General features: G+C 42.8%; 1 protein-coding gene and 1 long non-coding RNA gene across 51 annotated transcripts in view; one reads left to right on the top strand and one right to left on the bottom strand.

The window, feature by feature from the left end:
• The window catches only part of NFIA (nuclear factor I A), a 352,139-nt gene that overhangs the window by 117,141 nt on the left and 216,939 nt on the right, over window positions 1-18,059 (bottom strand). The gene's annotated exons all lie outside the window — the stretch shown is intronic.
• LOC310903245 overlaps window positions 11,672-18,059 on the top strand; it is a 30,818-nt gene continuing 24,430 nt past the window's right edge. Inside the window, exon 1 of the long non-coding RNA XR_014587378.1 lies at window positions 11,672-18,033. This is a non-coding gene — a long non-coding RNA (uncharacterized lncRNA). The remainder of the gene's footprint in view (window positions 18,034-18,059) is intronic.

Here is an 18,059-nt window from a genome sequence, read left to right as displayed (position 1 = left end):
TGTTTTTGCAATTCATAAAAGCAGAAAAAAAAGTTCACTTTTTTTTCCTCCAGAAATTGTTTTGTAATTTATTGAGCCCATAAAAAAAGTTTTTTGCAGTGAAACAAAACTTAGGAAACGAAACCACTTGCTACTGCATCAAAAACACCTCAATTCGTGGCGAACCTATTTTCTGACTTCACCTTGACTTTGCAGAGTTTAGAATTAGCTGTCTGAAATTTGACCACATTTCAGTGAGAAGTCAATGCAAGATCAAAAGGTCATGACACTTAACTGTGATTAAATTGAAAATCTTACTTCTATTGCAACGGAGTGATAACACCACCCCTTCTTTTTCTTTGAGGTATTAATAGCGCTGGAAGAAGCAGTACTACTAGTGACCTTGGGTCAAGCAATGCTAATTTATTGCTTTAAAAAGGTTCCTTGCTTTTAAGCAAATGAAGATTTTAATTACCGCAGAGCACTATAAAGAAAATGCCTATTTTAAATATTCAAATTTTTTTTTACCTGCTGACTGTATGCATTAGGTATCATTCAGAAGCTTAGAGGACAATCTTGTATAAATTAAAAACTACATGTAAAAAAATGTGCTCGCAAAACAAATTTTGATAAATTTTGAAATATAAATATTCAGAATACTTAGCAAAAAAAGCTTAAATCCTGATATTTCTATTTAAAATAAATGAAGTTCTGCTAAAAATTTGTATGCTTCCCCATGTGTCCAGAGCCTGTTTCCTCTCTTTTATATTTATAATTTTTTAAAAATTTCTGCAATGAATTCCAATGAAATAATTTACTTCTGCAATCTTGTTTTAAATATTCATTTTCGGGGCTATCTTTAACGAAGCTGAAATCAGACAGCAGATAGGCTACCGCCTAAGAGGCACACTGCTGTTATATTCTGGACACTAGATTTTGGCAGGAAGTTTCACGTTTCCGATGGCACAAAGGTAGCCACAAAGGTAACATATCAGAAATGTAAAATATTGAGTTAACATTCAAAACCCACATCCGACGGATTTCATTTTACAGGGCATGCACGAGGCTTTCGCTCACTCTCCAGGATTTTGTTTTCCTTCGAGAAGCCCCAGCTCAAGCAGCGTTTGGGCTTTACGCTCCAAGTAGGGTTACAATCCCACAACAACTGACGCATTTGAAAAAGTTGCTGCACAAATATGGGACTCAAAGCCTGTTTTCCTCCCGACACGGTACCGAAGCCGGTGAAGCAGCACGAGGGACGAGGGCGCGGTGGCACACGCCGGAGCCGGGCTTGGAGCTGACGCTCTCCAGCCCCCTGCCTGGCACCTTCGCCCAGCAAAGCTCGGCAGCCCGCGAGCAGCGCGCACGTCGGGAACTGCTCCTGGGTTTTGAGACACAAAGTACTTTTGTTTGCACTCGGGGCTGCTTTTCCAACACCAGGGCTAGGCGCAAAAGGGAGCCTCTACTGACCACAGGGCATTTGTTTGCACACTGAATCTTAACTTTCTTCTTTTATTACTCCGGCTACTGTGATACATTTTGCTAAATTCTGTTTTCCTGCAGCCCACCCCTTCTGCTGAAATTAAATACTAATTTCTGAAAAAAAAAGACAACAAAAGCTTTCAGCAGTATTCTTCGCGGAGAGGCATGGGGCAATAAAAAGCAGGAGGAGGCAGAATTAAAAACAATATGCACTGCGACACAGAGCACGGAAGGCTACCGAAAATGTGCACTGGGCAAGCGTACGCTCGGCATTGTTATGCAAGGTGGCATCTTGTGGAAACCCCAGATAAGAAGACTGAGTTAAGGCACTTAGCCAAAATGTTTATATGCAGAATTTTGCTTCCCTGATTTTATTCAGATGCCGCAGATGATCCGGTACATATAAATGTGCCGCCACATGGTTAAGGGATTGGCAAAATCAGAGCCGTTGTATTTTACAGTCTTGCCTAGGACGAGTCTTGCTCACCCTCCCCAGCTCGCTCTCTGCTTTTTCAGCAGTTGGCAGTAACTCCTGTCGGGGCTTTTTTGTTGTTTTGCACATGGAAACTTTAAAATTCCAGTTTTCTGAATGTTTATTCTTTTGCGGGCTGGGATACAACAGGAGGGGGAAAGCGTGTCCTGCTGAGTCAGTTAGCCAAACAGGTGACCGGAGGAATAAATTAATTTTTGCCCATACATAATTGATATAAATGGAAGATCGTTTTCATAAGCATTTGCATTAAATCAATAAAATCACTTACTATAGAGCAGTTTAACAATTCATTTGATTTTCTCTTTTCTATATATTTGATAGCCACTCTGCAAAACAGTATACACTTTATGCCTATTTTCTTTAGCAACAACACCGCCAGTTAAATTCTACCACCTGCAATAATTAGAGCCATTGGAAAACATACAAAACAAAATATACAGTAGATGCGAGCCCCTCTTGAATCCACGGCCCCCTGCGGCAACGAGTTTCATTGGTGCCTTAAGCTAAGGCTGGTAGGAAGCCAAAGAATCTGTATATTACAATAAAGTGCATGTTATTAAGGGGAGGATTTAAATGATTTCAGATGGAGTTGGAAATATTATAGTGAGGAACCACTATTAAGATTGCTGATTTAAAAAAAAATAAAAAATCACCCAGGAATCTAGTTTTATATTTAAGGAAGCTTAACCTTGAATAGCACAATGGGTTTTATTTGGGGGCTTTTTTAGTTAAAGAAAAGTTAGTGGTTGGGATTTTTAACCCTCAACTTGCTGGAGTTAGCAGGAGTACGGACACTTGAGTCCAGGTTACCGGCCAGGAGAAGCTCGAGCAGACCTGGCACCAGCCGCAACCATGAAATGAAAATAACGTCAAAGAAATTCTACTCTCTACTTCCAAGAATCAACTACGATTAAGGGGTAAAGGAAAAAAAAAAAAAAAGGAAAACAGCAACAAAACAGGCTAGTTTTCCTGAAGTAGCACTCTCTACCTCTATTTTCCGTTCCTCTCTGGCTGCCCCAGCGCAATCGAGGCAGTGGCGCCCGAGCCCTAGGTCTGCACGGCCTCCAGCCACACGCAGGCAGGGGCCTTCAGCCCCAGCCAAAGCTCGGGACTTTTCAGGATGTAATTTTCATTTTCGGCTGCAGCAGGAGTGGGTTACAGCCCGGCTGCGCGACGGCTGCGTGGAGGCAAGGCTCGCTGCTCTGGAAGGGAGCGCTCCATTGTTTGGAGAGAATAAAACATTCCCAGGAAAGTCTGGCCCGTGGACAGGACCAATGTCAACAGACTGACAATGTTGTTCTTTTTCGTAGACCACGACACAGACGGTGAAGAGCTGTTACGCTCCTCTGCAAAAAAAAAAAAAAAACCCGCGCCGAGCGTCATGGCACTTCCCAGCGTTAAACTACTCCTTGGCTACGCGACTTGGGAAAAACGGGACGTTTTCTTGGACACTCGCACTTCCTCGACACGCCGCGCTTCGCAGACTCCAGCCTCGGGTGGCAGTCCGGGGCCAGCCTCGTCGCCTGCTGGACAAAGCGCCTCACCGGGTCTCGGATTATTCCGACCCAGGAAGAGGCAGCCCCAAGCGAAGCCGAGCCCTGGCCAGCAGAAGGGCACACGGGCGATGGCCACGTCGTGCCGAAAGAAGCGGCCGGCGCTGCCGCTGCCCACGCCGAGCCTGCTCTGCGGCCAAGGAGAGCGGGCCCCTTGTCCGATTCTGCCAGCCCCGCACCTCCTCGGCACACCGGGGAAGTGCACAAGTTAAATTTTCCATTCATATCATGTTTTAGGGGGGGAAATACCGTATAATAAACTGACATATTTTATTCAAGTTTCAGAGTCCTATTTGTAATAAAATATTTATACGGCTGGGTTGTGTTCATGCAATAAATTTTTCATCTATAATTTTGGGCATGGATTCTACCAAAGATTTATATATGTTTAAAAAAATCTAAATCATGCTCCTTTATACACAACCTTACGTGGTGAGCTTAAGGGATTTACAAACAGAAACCAGCAACAGGACTGAGGCTTTTTACACTCACTTTCCCTTCATTACACGTTATAACATAAACACATATGCATTGCTCTATATATGCTACAATTATTATTTATGGCTATTTTGGTGGCTACTACTATTTCATTTAAGGTAGGCCTGGGTCTCTGTTTAACTCTAGCCATCGCTTTCAAGTCAACTTTTATAGGGAGTTCAAAGTGCTTCATTATCATCCACCTCACCGTCACACGTACATATATCCATACCAGATTTCCAGTTTTCTTTTATACCCCCCAATACAGTATGCCACAGCCCCTCAGCTGACGAAGACGGGTTCTGCAGTGGTAAAATCCCCGCCATGCCAGCCTGGTTTTTTATCAGGCAAGGACTCTTAATTCCTGTACACTGGGAAAGAGATTATCTTTGATAATGGAAATGTAAATCAAAGCTTGCTGTTGTTTATTCCAGACAGACATTTGTGTGTTAAGTCTGTTTATCAGGCAACACTTTGTCTAAGCCAGGAAGTAGTCAGCCTTTGTAACAAGATGTATGCAAATGATTTTCCCATGAGCCCTTGCCACAAAACTTTTGTGGCAAAAAAACTCCTTGTTACTTCACCAGTAAGACGCTACTAAGCTACCCCGTAAGTAGACTAGCAACAAAACAGCTAGCTAGACTATGCTGATGAGTTTGAATGAGACCAAAACATGTGCCCACAGTCTGTTGCTCTTTATTGTGAGCAGACTTTGTGTATTACATCTGTTTATCAGGCAACACTCTGTCTGCCGGGGCGGCTTTGTAACAAGGTGGATGCAAACAAAGATCTCCCCAACTCCAGGGCTAACTTCTCAGGACGCGAAAATTTCGGGTTACCTCCCTCGTCATCGGCAAGAAGAAAAACACGCAACTTAACCAGAAAGCTATGAGACCCAAGAGCTGTATCAGAATGGTTTCATTTTAAATCAACTTTCTTTGTTCTCACTAGCCCATAAATGATTTACTGCTATCGTGTGATAGCCTAGAATGCGGGGAATCTGTGTATTCCCATATTTGTTCCTTGATATTACAAACAAGTATTTGATTCACTTCTAAATGTTTGTTTTTAAAACAGTTTACAGCCTTTGATTCCTGCTTACTGATTCATTTCTGGAACATTTTCTATTTATTCCTTTGCAGTAGCAAACGTTAATTTTGACTTAATTCAAATTGTCATCAAAGGCTTCCTTAAGAAATCCCACAGCACAGATTTTATTTGTTATAATAAAATATTCTTAAAGTAAACATCATGCGACTGTGTTTTTTTAATTCCAAGAGATACAAAAATCCGTTACCCAGAGGATTCAAATTGGTTCAGCCCTTTTTCCTAGACAAAATAAACACTTTAGGACTTTACTTGTTTGTATTCTCCTCAGTGGTGCTGTATGCATCACCAGCTAAAAACAAAGAAACTTTTAGCTGCTCAGACAAAATGCAGAAGCTCCCCAAACAACGAAGCGGGGGGGTGGGGAGGCATTCAGAAAGTCTGACAGTCCATTCAATATAGGGATGATGGCCATAATGCATCCAGGGTCCCCTTGCTAATTAAATATGCATTGGCACAGTTTTGATCGATGCAAGCCATGGATCAGATGACACACCTGCAAAATCTTGAGCCCAGAGCTCCCAGGAAAAGGAAAATACAGGCTGTCTCCTTATCTTTGTTTTCAAAGGCTCTCAATTTCTGTGCTTAGATATCTAATTTAATTCTCTCACCCCTCAGCAAACTGGATTAGGAAAGTCAATACTGCCATTGTGCATCGACAGGAACACACAGCTTTCCTTTTATTCAATTTAGCCATGACCTTTAGACAAAGATAATGACAACTGTCTAAAAGTAAGGTAAGGCCTTAAGGAAGACCCTGAAGAGGGGCCCCTCTCGCGTTCCGCGCTTCCTCGGCCCCGAGGAGCCCACCAGCTCTGGAGCAAACCCCACGCAAAATGTTCCTCCCCGCCGGCAGCGACAGGGGCCGTCGGAGCGGCCCCCCGGCCGCCACGGGCCTTGGCCCACCCGTGAGGCCGGTGGCCAGGCCCCGGCGAGGGAACGTCCCCGGGGGAAGCGCGCGTGCCAGGAGCGAGGCCGCACCGTCCCGACCCTCCGCAGGTGGCAGGGGATGGAAGGGCCTGGCGAGGGCCGTGCGCGGCCCCAGTTCCTGGCTCTGGTGCTCGGGAGGAACCGAAGCCCTACAGCGAGAGCCGGGGTGGAGGATCCCACGCGCCCGTTCTCCTGGAGCTGATCTACAGCCAACGGCACCGCTCTCGACAGGTCTCGCGTCGGTATTTTCACCAGCCTTCCTCCATCAGATAGCATCTTTCTGATACGTCCGTGGGGAAAGGAGCGGGAGCACGCCGTAGGCTCGCGGACCGCCATCAGACAGTAATCCGCGTTGGTATCTGCAGATACAGGCCCTACCTGAGCCGGCGGCTTAGGCTGATGGAAATTCATATTCATTGAGCAGCCCAGCTCCGCAAAATGTTAGCTTCCATGCTGTACAATGTTTAATTCTGCAGTACTTTTTTAGCTGCATTTAAAAATACACTTGGCATTTCTAGCTGTGGACCAATATTTTTCTCATGTCTTTTTATACAGATTTGGAGGGAAAGATATTTGTAATGGAAAAAAAATATGTGCAAAGTTGGATTGCTAAGTTTCTGTAATCTTGGGAAATGAAAAAAAAAAAAAGCAGCCTATGTAAGAGCTACAAGGAACCATATGGATCAACAAGAGCTGCCCTCATATCCCTAGGAAATATAAATTAACCTACATTTCATCATCATAAACCCCAAAATAAAATATCTAATTAGAGTCTCTACCCTCAGATTCAGTTCTACAAAATTTGCCTATCCCCCTCACAAAATGATTTACAGTACTTACATCCATTTCTTCAGAGTGATTTAAATTTATTGAATCATTTCAATTTTTAGAGAGCTTCCATTTGGATCTGTATGGGTTTCTAGACATATGCAGTGCTCAGTTATTTAAAATTAATTGCAGTACAATAATTTTAAATTGCTTCACACTATACGAATCTCAAGTGCTTTGAAATATTTGAACCATTCTATTTAGGAGCCATCAAACTTCTGAGCACACGCATCGAAGAGTTGTTTTAAAAGCCGAAGGGCCGTACTGATGATCCCAAAGTGCAGGTGAGCACGGCTCTGGGCATGCGCAGCGCACGCAGAACGGAATTTATAGAATAATTCAACGAATTTTGCCCGAATGTCAATCTTTAATTAACAAAAACGGATTCTGCAATAATTGCAAACCAATAAAAAATTTCTAAAACTAGAAAAGCACTGTTATAAAATAATGGTATACATTAAAAGTATTATTACTTCTAATGTGTATTTATAGAACATCCTTTTATCCTGGAAATTAAAACATCTTATTAACATTAAACTAAGCTTTACAATACCTCTGTGGGAAAGGTGAGCATTACTGTGCCCGCTTTACGAAGGGATGAAGGAGGCACATAGAGGTTAAGTGATTTACCTTCAGAAGCACAGTTACCAAAAGGAGTAAAAAGCCAGGAGCCGAGCAATCAAGCCGCCGCTGCTGATAATAAAGTATCATTCCCACCGATACAGCCATTACAATGGCAACGGCAACGCTGGCTTAGAAAGCCTTCAACTACATTATCTAGAAAATTACTTGCTAGAGTGAATCCAAAGTCACCTAGAAGGGATATTTCCAGTCACTCTCGGGTTATCTTTCTCTTGCATTTTTTTTTTTCTGGATATTTTGAGGAATAAGAAATCGTTTCTGCATTTCTCTCTGGAGTAGATTCTAACTCAATAACAACAGCAACAGTTAAGGAGGCTAAATCGCAGTTTTTGTAATGCCTTACATCACGTACAAAGGCAAGTGAAGATGAAACTGAGTGATGAGCAGATCTGGTCGCTTTGGTAAAAGTCTCCAGCTCTGCTTTTGTGCAATTTTACACTGGTGAGTAAACTAACATTAGCAAAGCAGGATTATGTCCACCATATGGTGAGACTCCATTGGCTGTAGTACAGTCACCCAATTAATCTTTATCCCCCCCCACCCTCTTGCTATTTATTTATTGTGACAAACTCATCCTTATGGGACCCGAGGCAGGGAGCTGCGTATTCCCAGGCTATTCTCTGCAGTGCCCATCCTCATCCTTTATCCTCGCTGCCCGGGCAGTAGCGCGGTGCGGTGCCTCTCCCTGGGCCACGGCGCGCACTGCTGCAAGGTCACGACCAAGGAGGCTCTCCAGATTTTCCATAGCGGGCAGGAATAAAGAATTGCCCAAACCTGCCCTCCATCAAAAGGCCAAATAAAAGTACTCCTGACAATGAGCGGAGCCTTCTGAACCTGCTTTCCGAGACTCGCCTTTTCAACATCACACTAATAAACTAGCTGTTTCTGGAGACCATCAGAGCATTCACATATTTCAGCCTGTGCCTCTTGCTAAGTTCTCTCCACTGCCGGAGCCGTCCAAGACTTCATCAGCCAGCAAAAACAAAGAAAAACCCTCACCAAATAAACACACTGGGCAAAACCCCCAACCTTCTCCTCCGTCAACCTCTCCCTCTCCTCGTTCTCCGAAAGGACAGGTGTAACGTTTTCCTACTCTTAACCATAAAATTTAAGTAAGAATCCATACCTCAAACAGAATAAAGAATATTAAAAAAACCTAACTCCTGGAGAAATTGGCCCATTTTTCCTATTAAGGATTATTCTGTTTCACGCAAGGAAAAATAATGTTGATAATAAAAATGTGTGTGATTATTTAAGTAATAATGAAAGGGTGAACTAATATTTCATGGAGTTTTTGTCAATAGCATGAATACCAAGTTACAGAAGGGGCAACCTGAACAGAGTTCATGCATTTATTTTTTATTATGGATCTACATTAGCTGCTCCGTTTTCACAACCCTCTTTCATTTTGATGTACCTGACACCTTTCCTCTTGGCTCCCATTTCAGCCCCTGCTAAGTACATATTTGGTTATAGTGGCCAATTTTTATTTTTTATTGTTTTATTTTTTTCTGGCAGATGTCTTTTCCTTGTTTTGTGCACTCTGAGGAGTTCAACGTGGCATGTAAAAAATTTCCATTTCAGGTTTTCTTAAGCTTTATGCAAAATTAAACTGCTGGCAAAAAAACATCCGTATATATAAAATTATACAGCAGAAAAAACTGCTTGATAGCTCCCTTTCCTCCCTCCCTACCTTGCCCTCTCTTGCCTTGTTTCTGAAAATAATTGCAGAAATATTGCCATCAACCCAAAGCCTTTCTCCAACTGAAAAGTCATAGGATTTTGCCCACAAAGAATTGCCACTGATTGCTGCTCTATGGATATGTTTCTACTCTCACAATATTGCAGACTGCAAAGAAGAACAGAGAATTACCATAAAAATCAGGACGTGTTTTGTTGCATCAGTATCATGTTGGCATCAACAACACAGACTCGGGCAGAAAAAAAGCAGCCTTTTGGTAGGCAGCCTACTTGTTCTGTGTTTCTCCTGTATTTGTAAGCCACGCAAGTAGAAGATAAAGTTAAAACTCAGAGAGAAGTAACATCCTGCAGGCTCGATACCACACTGAGTTACAGCAAAATCTAAGGTACAACGGCCATAAATAATGGAGAAATGGAACTGTATCTCCATCTCAAAGGACGGTGGATCATTACAAATATATGAAAGAATAGGGTATATAGATATAAAAGGTAGGATTCCCTCCTCCACACACACACTGAAAAAGATTAAGATGGAAGTGTTGACTCTGAAAATACCACCTAAAATCCGTTTTCACTTGGTCCCAGTGCTGAAAAACTGAATTTTGAGGGAGAAAATTAAAAACAGAAAAGCCCAGAGCTCTCAGAACCTGTAACTACACTGTGTAGACAAAATTTTAATCAAACTTTTAAAGCCATGGTTATGATCCGATGAACAGACAGCTTGACTTGATTACATTTTTAAGTTTCAGTTTCTATTTCTGTTTTAAGATGAAAAAGATCATAGAGTGTCAGAAATTTGAATACTGAATAGCAAAAGCTCTTGCAGGTTTAGAAAGCATATAGAAAAGCTGGCAAAAGAAAACGCTATTCCATTGCCACCATCTGCTTTCTGGCATATTGAAGAAACTTTACTAACAGCAACATTTTCTTGCATTAGAATATCTGCTAATTAGTTTTGTTGTAATTTTTTTTTTTTTTTAAATTACCTTTTACACAGAAGGCAAATAGCCAGGTTTTTTGGCTGGCTACACCTTACACCATGTCTGATAACATTTTCACATTAAGTTCAGTTTACCTCACATTTTTTCTATCAAAATCCTATCTTTAGTGTAGTCAAAGCCTGCAAAAACTTTGCCTTGCTGAGACTAAAGAAAAAAACATCAAACATACGAAGTGTTAAAAATCGCTGAATAACTCAAAGGAAAAAAGATAATTTTGAAGGCGTTTTGGCTGAAATCTATTTTCCTTTGAATTGCATGAGTGTTTTAAAATGTTAAAAACACTACAGAGTGACTAATGAATGTAAAAGAATGATAAAGAATATGGGTCCAGTTATCAGTGATGTGCCTAAAACAAAATAATTTTGGACAGTCTGCCATGCAAATATTGACTAAAATGTCATAGAAAATGTCTGCAACAAAGGGAATCCTGCAAAGGAATATTCTGTTGTACTTAATGCATTGTTGAGTGTGCCTTTTAGCAAGCGGTACATTATAGAGGCTGAAAACTTCAGATGGACTAAAAAGCTAACTGTTCCCGGATAAAAATATTATTAATGTTTTCTCAGAAACAAACCTTCCAAAAAGTTAAAGGTACAATGTTACATTTGGAAAAGAGTTCACTTAGAAGCTGACCGCTCAAAAGAAATAAAGCAGTTGTCCAAAAATTAAAAATAGACCAAACATAACCACCTCATTGACTTACGACTACTTCCTCTGCCATTTTTAACAGTATTTTCATACATTTGTTTGCTGGCAGGGCAGAGGTTGTTTGCAGGTCTTTACCATATTGCACTGAAAGAAAATGCAAAGACATCTGCTGCGGCCCGAGCTGAGACTCTGCTCAAGTAATTCTTGGGACCCAGCTCTGTGTCGGTGGCAGTCTGACCACGCGCTGCATGTAGGGTTAGAAATAATGATGCAATCCTGTGCGACTGGTAACAGCACACGGTTTTATATGAGGGAAGCTATGCAGAAAGGGCTCAGAATCTACTTTCACAATCTCAGCATTTTGGTTATTTTATTATTTATAGCATCGAACTATGGAGCCAAATTCAGGAGTGCCACGGGAAGTTGCATTAACAACTCCGGATTACTCGCATCTAAACTGACATATTGTACTACGTGTAATCACAAACAACCCCGTCACTTTTTCTGAAACTCTTCTAAAAAAAAAGTTGAACAATCAGAGCTACACTGAAACCTTCCGCGTGTTTTCGAAAATTTAATTTCTGAGAAAAATTGCACAGCCGGAGATGACAAATAACAAAGATATTTTACATTTCTAAAGCATCTTTCATCCAAGATCAAAGAATTTCGTCAACATTAATTCTCAAAATACCCCTTTGAAATAGAAGTACTATTAAAGCTATTTTATCTTTATCTAACTTGATCTATTTTCTTCATAAAATATTAGCTACTGTAGTATCTAGAGGGAGCATGACTCGGTAGGTTAAGTAACTTGACTGGAGCTACTTACTAGATCAGTGGCAGAACTGACGACGATCGTGTTCAGGAGTCAAGAATCCTAAACCTTTCCTCCTTCTGAGACTAACTGAAAACATATATATGTAAGCTGACTCAAGGAGGACAAAAATGCCCTCTCCTGTCATGGGATAAGGCGCTATCACAGAAAGGGAAGTATCTAGAATCAGAAGGCACGTGAAAGAGCTGAGAGGAAACGCTGCAGTACAGTGGGATAGAAAGGCAGAGAGATCCCCGTGTGAGGGCAAGAAAACATGCAGGAACACAATGAGCACAGTATTCGCCATTTTCCTGCTTAAAACCTTTTGGAAAGAACTCAGTTGAACTCAGTGACGCAGATGAGAAGTCTCCCCGGCGCGGAGCAGCGGCTGAGGGGAGGCCGGCCGCCCGACGGGCTGCTGGCTGCACCGCAGGCCGCTCACAGAGGACCGGAGGGATGCGGCGCAGGGGCTGAGGATGAAGAACTTGTCCAACACGGAACTTAGGATTATTTTAAAATAAATTACAGGCTGCGCTGTGACCCATAATTCAGTCTTTGGGCCGAGCTTATTATTCTTTACATAACCCAACTGGAATTACGCTGGAGCTAAATTTAGCGCAGTATTTTCATAAGGCTCCTTTCCTTATCAATGCTGCAATTGGGTCTGATGTGTCTATAAATGATATTCTACTGCCTGCTTTGTAACGCGGATGAAATGTTAGCGTCTGTGTTCTGCTGCCTCAGAAAACGATGTAGGCTCTGTGAATGTGCGCGGCACCTACTTTGGATAAAAGCAGCCCTCGGTTTGAGAGGTGTGTTTTATAATCCTTTGTGGTTTTGCAGCAGAGGAGCTGTTGGACAATGAAGAAAAACATTTCAGCTCCCCTGAAAGTTTGACTGTTCCTTTTCAAACAATACAACACAAGATTTGGGACATACTGCTGACACAGCAACATCAGTGCCTCAAAGAAACTGTGGGAAATGTCAAATTTATGGTCCTATGGGTGATTGGTGGAAGGTTTTTTCCCCCCCCTTCAGCAAGCCTCTGTCAAAAACAGAGCCTCTAGAAAGTTTTTGGCTACGTCCCAGCAAAGCAGAAGGAAGCTGTATCCCACACTTCCCTTGGGACTTAATGAAATATACAGCCTCTGGGCTTCTTTCAATTTGGTCTTTCAGATTGCTAAACCAGTGAAAGAAGGATCCTAGCTGTCACAAACGTCACATGTTTGGGGTCACCTGCTGCTCGGGGGTTCTCATGCCAGTTGTTGACATAATAAGCACCCCTTACACTTTAATTACAATTCACAGTGTGCAAACTCTGCAATCTGCTTTAAGGCAGACAGTCTTTTAAATCAACACCAAATTCTACTACTGTTTGAGTAGAAATGGGAGGAAAAAGATGTCCAGCTGACTGAATAATTGTATTCAAATATTTGTGATCCCGAAGAAAAGTAAGCAATATCCAGTGAAAAGAGCAACTGTATTGCCTGTAACACTTCAGAAAGTGTAGTTAAAACCAGACGTGCTTCTCACAGTCACGCAGACAATGCACGTGAGACGTTTCCATTCGATGAGCTCCCACCACCGGCAGCTCTCCCCGTAGCTCCGGCGAGCACGGACCTGAGCACCCAGCTGTGTTTGTCCCCGAGCGCGAGGCGGGCAGGACACAATGCCGAACGCTGGGATCGTCTATGGGAGGGAAATTCTCAAGCCCTCTTAGTATGAATTTCAACAGGACTTGTGCAATGAAAGCCTAAATGGGAAGACGTGTTTGTTTTATTCTGGAATGCTTTATTTAGTCCGGTAGAAGAAACACTGGGTCTACTTAAAAATACTTATTATTTTGAGAAAGAGATGAGAGTCCTTCAGCTCCCTTGACCGCTACCTCTTTTTGACTGTTGCTCCTACTCCTAATAAAGACATACCAAGAGCACTAACTTAAATAAATTATACCATCCCGAGAGGAGTACAGGATGTATGTTAGAGAAAATCCAGTTTAGTGTTAGAGCATCTAAAAATGCCTCTGGTTAGTTGTATTATTTACAGTGCCTCAGTCCAACCCCTCCTTTCCCATGGAAAGAAAAAGAGCATGGGGGGACGTGCGATGGCGAGTCCTTCTGGAAGAATTTCTGCCCGCTCTCTGCTCGAAACGCTGCTGGCTCCCGGTGCCTGCGGATCCCGCTGCCCGCACGGATTGCGTTCCAGCTTCCCCGTGGCAGCACAACTTCCAGCAGCTGCGCTCCGACTCGCTCACCCCGCGCTCCCGCAGCTGAACAAAGGAGAAGTCAATAGCGCGACACGAGGGCCCGTTCCCATTGAAACCCACAGGAGTGACTTTGGCCACGGGAGAAGGCTGCTGCTGTCTGGCTGACTTCTTAGAGAAAAAGCCCGATGGGTTTTCGCCATGTTCAAAGAGCCAAATGCTGGCAAGCCGCTGCCTCCCCCTCGGCCGAAAGGGCCGCAACCCCTCCGCCTACGTGCGGCTTGTCCTGCAGCCCTTCCCGACGCCTCGCTGCCTCCTCGCACGCTGTACCGGCGACCTCAGATAAACTCACAGCGTTTTGAAATTATCATCAGCCTGTGAAGCGCTTCAATGAAAATCTATAAAACAAATTTATAGTGTGCATTCGTATGTATTATATATACACTCAGGACAGGATTTATCATTTAGCCGACCTTTGAAGCACCGATATTTTTAGACCCAAAAAATGTGTGTTGATTGTACTTCGACTCGGTCCCCTTACAATGTACCAACTCCTTGATATCTTACTATAGGAAAGATAATTGCAATGAATTTTTATATTTCAGCACATGGGAAGATAAGATTAGACAGTAGGAACATAAAAGCAAACTGCGCCACATAAAAGATAAGTTTCTGAAAGTTACAATTTACACCAAATGTTACAGATGAAAATGTTCTAAGCTATTTATAGGGCCTCGGGCCGGTCCCATTACAGACCCTGGGAACACTGAAAAGAACCAGCATTACCTTTTACTTAACCACTTATTCCCATAGCCTGCAAAGCCTTTGGAAAACAGAAATTATTAATGACACAAAGACTATTACTAATTCCCATCATCACCCAGGTGCCTCAGCTACCTGGCCCCAAGGCCCTACGTGCTGCATTGACCTCACCATCCCAGAGCACTGCTCTGGCTCTTTTGGGATTGCCTGTGGTTCTCCCACCTCCTCTCTATGCCCCAATTTGCCTCTGCCTACCGAGTTTCAAAATGTGCACTTTTAATGTGATTTTCTTCCTCTGTCTTCCCCACCACAAAGTTGCCACCAACGGTAGTTTGTCCAGTGCAAGCAATGAGGAACAGCAGCAAGAGACATCTATTTGATGGCATACAAGGTATAAAAACCTAAAAAGCAAATGAAAAACTGGGAAACAGCCACGCCGAGTGCCGTGTGACCACTCTGTCTATACTCTATTCACAGCCACGGCCCACCGAAGGGCGCAGGTGCAGCAGCAGACACGTAACGCAGCCAAAGCCAGGCTCGCACCGCGCTGGCCAATGCCCAGCACCCTCTGCAAGCCGCCCTGCACGGGCAGCACGCGGCCTCCGCTGCTCCTGGGTGAGCGCTCGGACTCCTGCCCAGCGCCACCAACACAAAGACTGCTGTTAGCACAGGGCACGGCTCCTAGGAACACGCTCAGGAGTGATTTTTCAATCACAGTTTAACCGTATTTTCTATTTTCTTTCTCAAACTTAACCTCCTCGAAGGACTATTTCTACGAACAGTCTCAAATTTCAGCCACTTCTGACGAAGGCCTTTACAAAAAAAGTGTTACTAGAAATGTCTGACAAGGGAAAAGTGATTTTTCCCTACTATACAATTACTAAAAACATATGGTGGAAAAGATTTTGTGCAAAATCGGAGTGTGGTCTGTTCTTCACAAAGAGGGAGGAAAAGTTGCAGCCCCAAACATGGGATTGGTAAAATAAAGAGCTATGATGGAAACTAGTTTGAAAACTGAACTCTATCGGCCAGCCCAGCAAAGAGTAACTCCGTACACAATTACATGTACACTGAATCAACCCTGCTCCCAGCGTCTGTGGGTGTGAGCTGTATACAGAGTGTTTGGTGAAGCCCAATTCATGTTCAAAAGAAAATTAAACCAAAGAATGAGTTATTAAAAGGAGCCTTTGAAGCAAAAAGCAATGATGTGTGAAAGACAGAACCAGTAGAGTTTATTTAAACAAACAGCACAGAAAACAGGGAAAACAGAAATTACGAAATTAGAAGAACAGTCATGAAGGCACACAGCAGCCTTTTCCTGGTACTAGAACTTCTTATATCTATGAATATTTTATCCAGATTCGACTATCTTTTTCAAGTCCTTCCTATCAAAATTCCAGACATTTTCTTCAATAAAATCAGAAAAGTGATTCGGAATGTACTGGTAGAAGATTTAAAATGAGCTGTGTGTGGATATTACAAAGGATCTGGGAACCTTACACCCTTTAGATCTGCTTATTTAACTATTTAGCAGCACAATTTAAAATTTGCATATGACTGGTTTGATGCCAAACCATAAGAACAAAGCAGGAAGTCTCTCTCCTCCTATGAATTTCAAACTCAGGTTTTTTTAACTTACTCCTCAATTGTGAACTGTGTTCGCCTTCTCAAATTACTATGGAGCCATGATCTGGTTAGAAAAGTACATGCAAGACTTTAAAATAGTTTGCTCTTCCGTCCCCTTCAAATTCCTATCAAAAGTAAATCATTTTTTTAACATGTTCAGAAATAAGTTATTTCGTGGTTATGCCAAGAAAAGAATTTCTCCATTTAGCAAATTTAAGTCTAAAAATAAGTGTCTAAAGTCAGTGATAAAACCCAACTCCTCATTGCTCTGCAGTGCCCAACAACACTCCATGGCTTAGAAGAATTTGGCCCATCTTCCTAAAACAGTTTTCTCACCCTGGAGAAGTTTAGAAAATAATCTCTGTGATAAAATCAATCCATCAATTCTCTGTAAAAATACAGATCCTTCCTCCAAAGAGCTCGTAGCTCCAAAAGCAACCACCTCTACACCTCCTGGCGCTACAGGCTTGCTAGACGTGAGCTCGTTTCTCTGCCTGGCTCTGCACTGGGCATTAGCTGGAAGCAGCTGGACTTCCCTCCGTGTCGCTTCGTGCTGGTGTCACTATGGTGTTAGGGATGCACCACGCTCACCCCAAAGAGGAAGGTGGGAGTGCTCATCCTGTTGCCTAACCACGGCATCTTCAGTCCTAAGTCAGCATACTACTGCACGTCTCTTGTTTGCTTGTTCTCTGTGAGAGACGGATTTTATTACGGCAGGATAAATAAAACAGGAATAGCAGGAGAGGGGGAAAGGTGACAGAGGGAAGACAGCCAGAGAAATTACGGAAGTTTACACAGTCATATATATTTTGATATATTTGCCTTGAAATGCAAACTTCTGGGCAGATGCAATGGTGCAATGGCACCCCAATTACTGCATCCAGTAATTGCTGTATCACCTATTTGTAAGGTGAGATTCAAAATGTCAAATGGGGCCCATGTACTGTGTGAGAGCAGAGTCTTTGGTGATAGCTGGTTCCATTATAATCCCTTGGCCCTGTGCAGAGCACCTGAAAAGACAGCATTCATGTGACAAAGGCTGGGACAAGTACGTATGCTGTGGTGGGCTTTGCCACCGAAGTTCCCCTTAATCTCACACACCAAAAATCTGCCTTAGAGAGAAGAAGAATGAATGTCTTTTCTTCGTAGGTATGCATTTTGGTCAAAATTGAGGGAAGAAGCTGAAGAAAAATAGTCAGTTTAAGTGTCACAGCGCAGTTAATAGGGGCTGAATCCATTAGTCATGACAGGCAAGCCTGCAATAAATTATGGCTGTCTTAATCTCCACCACTAGGCACAAGCCTTGTCTGATTTTTCTCCACTCTTTATTCAAAAGCAATAACCAGTATTTATTCCAGTACAATTTGCCATGTGCTATTGAAGACACAAGGACACTGGAGCGGTGAATGCACCAAGTATCTGACTTTGCAGGTTTATCAGCCTTACAGAGGTACCATAACCCAAGCAGAAACTCTTCCCGTAACTACAGACTGCCCCTGCTTCACGTAATCTAGGAGAGGGCTCTTAGCCTTTAACCTTGTACTGGGACCTTGCTGCCAGGTGCAAGTATTGCTAATTATCAGTCCTGCACCTGATAATAAGGACTGCCACCCCGAGATCCCCACTTTGCTAAACTCTGTATAAACACGGAACAAAGAGGGCCCTCACCTCAAAGAGCTTAGGATTTACTAGGCCTACCAGGAGAGCAGGACAAGCACAGCATCTTACTCTACCGCCAAGTGTAAATCTTCAGAGCTCCGGCCTCAACCAGTCATAAATACAAACAGGTATGAAGTAATTCTGTTATTCACTT

The sequence above is a fragment of the Anser anser genome (assembly GCF_964211835.1).
Source record: "Anser anser genome assembly, chromosome: 8".
In the NCBI taxonomy this organism is placed as follows: Eukaryota; Metazoa; Chordata; class Aves; order Anseriformes; family Anatidae; genus Anser; species Anser anser.
Note: the sequence above shows the minus strand (reverse complement) of the source record. Positions and strands in the feature narration are given on the sequence as shown.